We start from the raw sequence: 4,661 nt of genomic DNA on the forward strand, positions 1-4,661 counted from the left end.
GGGACAACTAGAGAAAATCGCACAGGACCGGAGTGCCTGGAGAACCCTTGTCGGCAGCCTATGCCCTAGGAGGGGTAGTACGCGTAAGTAAGTAAGTAAGTCGGCTGTAACATAAAGCCACGATTTTGAAATCACTCTTTAATGCTGAAACGTATTTGAACGCACCACCAAAGAACTCCTCCTGCATTTACCATGCAACAGTATGGGAAGTTTGTCATAAACCTATTCACTGTGATTAGTTACATACAATATCAAGTCTTCTCAAGTTCATGCTGAACTGATCTCCAGTCTGGAGGAAGGGGAAAACTAATGGCTTGTTTGGGAAAATGGTCACAAGTGACATTAAAGTTCACATGACTTTAAGTAAAATGGTTAAAATATGCGAAACCACTTCCTCTTCTCTGTATCATTTAGTATGACATGATCCCAGACCACCCAGGCTGCTAAACATGCTGCTGATGTGTGCTTATTGGTGTCAAAGACATTAAAGGGGGAGCTGAAGAAAAAAGTGGGGGTGTGAGGGGGGTACACACGCTGCTCTGGAGGACACGCTGCAGCTCAGCTGTCCAACACTAAACAACAAAGTCAATGCAACTATTTGGCAAATATTTGGCTCCTGCAATAATGACGTTAATGTAGGCTTTCTGACAATGCGAACAATGGTAACAGCTGCCTGCGCACAAGCTCATTATCTGTACCCCCCCTCTCCCGACCCCGGACATACACATGCACACACATGCACACACGCACACGCACCACAGACACGCATACACACACACACAGAGTTTTTTTCTACAATTTTCTTGTTTTTGTGTTTTTTGATTATTGTCAAATTATTATTATTGAGAGAGAGACAGACAGGCACGCAGAGAAAGAGAGAGATAAAGAGAGAGACACGTACTTCATGTTCTCCATGTGTTTTTCTTTCTTACACTTAACGCTTAACTATTTTAAATTAATATACTGTTGTTTCTTTATTGACCTTAAATGAATTAACTCTCACACACACTCACACACACACACACACAGACAGTACATCTCACTATCTTTGTGGGGACCCACCATTGACATAATGCATTCCCTAGCCTCTTACTTAACTAACTAAATTCCTGACCTTAACCCTTACCCTAACCGTAACCTAATTCTAACCCTAAAACCAAGTCTTAACCCTCAAACAGCCCTTTAAAGTTGTGGGGACAGACACTAAAAAAGTATCATTTGGAGAATTATCAATCATTTCAATCTGCAATCTGTAATTTCGCACATGCTCCCTCTGTGGTGGTGTAAGCTGATTTTCTGTGGGACATACAGCACAGACAGTGGCGCATTTGTGGAAGGATGCCATGTTTTTAAATCAAGTAAACATTTGACAAGAAATAGTGACGGCATTGGGCTTACGTTGCAGGTTTTAATGTGTAAATACAAATACGGGGGGAAGCTCGTCCCTCCCACTGCTCTAGCGCTGTTTTGAACAGACTTTATTAACCTTGTTACCATGAAGAGGTGTGACTAGACATGCCAGTCAGTAACTGGCACGTAACAAGGCATCAAAATACACCTTCAACAAGGCATATTTTGTTTCTGTCTGTTGAACTACATGTCTCTAAACTGCAGCTCACTGTGCTGGGCTTCTGTGCTTCCACCCTTAATATCTCAGGAAGACTGAAAATATCAGATCAATACATCAGCTCCTCTATGTCAGCTAGGTCCAACTCTCGTCTTGTTTCTCTCAGTTAAGGCAAAATTCCTCAAGGGAAAATGCACATTTAACTATAAAGTGGTCTGTGTGTCCTTCTCATATCTGAAGAACCATTCGTGCAATCTACTTTACGCTTGCCGTGTGTATTCCTGGGGACCCAAGGATGTCGAATTTGGTGCAATGTAGTACGTTACACAGTGACATGTTCAATGGTGATACAGTGTGAAAAAACTTTATTTTTATAGCACTTTTCAAAACACATTTACAAAGTGCTTTAAGCGTAAAGCTGCCTACACATAATGAGCAGTTTTCTCTCTGCGCACCGCTAGGTAGGACGCAGAGCTAAGCGCAGAGAGCTAAGCGCAGGGCAGGTATTCATCATCGAGGGTGGCAAGGAAACTATTTCCCGATGCTAGGTAACAACAGCTGATCTCATTGGGTGTGCTTTTGAAAGGTCAACGGCAACTAGGTCAAAGATGAAATCATTTGAATTTTGAGTGCAGCGGAAAGCGGCTAATCCAAGCAGTGCGCATAGCTGGGCACCACCGCCTTCCCCACATGAAATCAATGGAATGGCCGACAAAGCAGTTTTGCCGCGTATCATGTGTTGGTGACTTAAGGGCCACTCTTTGTAGCAGCGGTGGCTTGACTCCAGGATTTCTTTACATGGCTGTCTTCTGCTGTTCTTAACTTTGCAGCTTGGGAGTGGGCGGTCTATAGTCTGCAGGCCCCATGATTTAGCCAGTGCTAACCAGGGAGATGGAGTTGAAGACAATCCTTTTAAATAAAAAAATAGGGAATTAAAAACTGGGATCTAAATACATACCACATTTACAGATAGGATTGGATTCACCAGACAGAGCCATACCAATTAGATCCAGCCTAAGAAAGGTGAACATAACGTTGTTTGGTCTGTCATGTTGTGGAGTGTACTGAACTTTGTTGCCTCTAGATGACACCAGCAAGACATTTTGTCTTGCCTTAACATTTTTTGTTTGCACGTCTAAGGACACGTTTGTAGACTCAGTCACAGTAATGCTGAATGCCTTGATTATTTTAAACAAAATCAAAAGGGGGTTGGGATATTAAATGATGAAGTGATAATGACACTGAATCTGGCACTCTGGGGGCTGTTTGTTTTTCCGCTGTTTACTTTAAATAATTCAGCTGCAATTACAAATGGGTCACTCTTTTTTTGGTCACAGCTGGAGATTTGCCCTTAAACGAGTCAGGACGTTATTGTGATGGGGCACAAAAGGACCTCCTGGCAAGAGCAGCCATTAGATGAACCATGAGAATCATTATTCAAGGCCTATTAAGCTGCTGGATGTTTCCAGAGTAAAACACTTCCATTGTGGTGAGGAGGGTTCTGATGGTCTGGCCGGCATTCCAGATCTTAAGCTGTCTGAACTGTAATGGGAGGAGCCCTGAGGGCCTAGCAGAAGCAGAGTTCAGTTCATGAGATTTCACCCTATTCTCAGCTCACAAACCTGGCCCCTGATATTTGGACAAAGAGATGGTTTGATGTTAGTTAGACAGAGACCCAGTGTGCCGAAAGACAAGTAAAACTTAGTTAGTCAGACTGAGCATTGTCAAGTGGGGTTCAGGGTCCTTAAGAAGATTTTAAGAGATCCCAGGAGGTCAGAAAAAAGTTCAATTACCAGAGTAAAAGCTATTGTGCATAGTTTCTGTTGACGCTTAGTCAGCGTTTCTCAGTGTCAGATACGACACAAGAAGCACCCCATAGGGTGTGTATGAAACGTACTGGTCAGAACAGCAGCTCTGCGGCTCGTGAAGATGACATAGCTTTAAGACAGACGACACAGGGCTTTCACCCGGGAGACCAAGGATTTGTGTCCCGTGTGTCTCACAAACGTTCATTTTAAAACCCCACCCTCAATCCTTTCCTAAACCCAACTGTCCAGTTGTACTTTTCCTAAACCCAAATGTCCCGTTGTGAGGACAATGGTCCCAACCCAACGCCATTAGATAAAGTTCATTCATATATGATGCTAAAGGAGACATTGAGTATCAATAACAACGCCAAAGGCACCTGACCATGCATCCATATTTTATGCGAGGGGAGTGAGATTGTGTTGGTTTCTGCGCACAAAAGTCGCCGGACGACCCCATTTTCTAAACATAGCCGTACTGAGAAATACAGAGAGAGTTGCGTGGAGCTGATAGTCTTTGTATCAATTCCTTTGGTGATGGCTTGAATGTAAAAGACGTTACCGTAACATTACATCTACAGCAACGGCTTTTACAACGAGAAAGTAAAAATGTTTCTCCTGTGGTCTGTCACAGCCTAAGTTTAGCGCCGATAGCTAACATTAGCTAACCGTAGCGTTTGTTTTAGCAGAACGGCTAAAACGTCAGTTAACTTTAACCAGCCCGGTTCTATGTGAAAAAACGACAACTGAGAGAAACAGACACATGCTTGCCGTCTTGTTTTTCTCTTCTTACACACCGTGGTATCGACTTCGGTATCTGTACTGACGACTACTATATATTACATTTCTCTTCACAATTAACACTTGAAATGATAAAGGTACCTGCAGATTACAAAGTAGTACGAAATGTAAACCACACAATGGTGTTTTGTTTTTTACAAAACAAACCAAAACACTGATGGACTGTGTATAGATAAGATGTTAACCAATTAGGCTGTTCAGACAAGAAGCTCCTATCTAATCTATTTTGGTGTCTTACAAGTAGGTCGGCTCAAAGTCAATTTTCTGATGTTTTCCTTGTAACATGACTACCGCGGCAAGCCCAATTGGCAACTGAGCGAAAAAGCTAGAAGGTTATTCCGTTCAGACTGCTACGCTCTGCGGTGCCCTGCTACGTCCTGCTGTGCCTTGTACTGCTGCACAGTGCCCTGCTATGCTACAAAGAACTACTACAAACAACTATTTTTTGTGAGACTGTTATTGCCACTCTTCATTCTAACCCCAACCGG

At 42.9% G+C, this 4,661-nt stretch overlaps 2 long non-coding RNA genes across 2 annotated transcripts in view; one reads left to right on the forward strand and one right to left on the reverse strand.

The window, feature by feature from the left end:
- The window catches only part of LOC116705979 (uncharacterized), a 24,119-nt gene extending 20,473 nt beyond the window's left edge, over nt 1–3,646 (forward strand). Inside the window, exon 3 of the long non-coding RNA XR_004336104.1 lies at nt 3,625–3,646. This is a non-coding gene — a long non-coding RNA (uncharacterized LOC116705979). The remainder of the gene's footprint in view (nt 1–3,624) is intronic.
- Nucleotides 1–4,661, reverse strand: part of LOC116705978 (uncharacterized) — a 14,482-nt gene that overhangs the window by 7,438 nt on the left and 2,383 nt on the right. The window contains exon 2 of the long non-coding RNA XR_004336103.1: nt 2,243–2,248. This is a non-coding gene — a long non-coding RNA (uncharacterized LOC116705978). The remainder of the gene's footprint in view (nt 1–2,242; nt 2,249–4,661) is intronic.

This window comes from Etheostoma spectabile, chromosome 18 (assembly GCF_008692095.1).
Source record: "Etheostoma spectabile isolate EspeVRDwgs_2016 chromosome 18, UIUC_Espe_1.0, whole genome shotgun sequence".
Taxonomy (NCBI): Eukaryota; Metazoa; Chordata; class Actinopteri; order Perciformes; family Percidae; genus Etheostoma; species Etheostoma spectabile.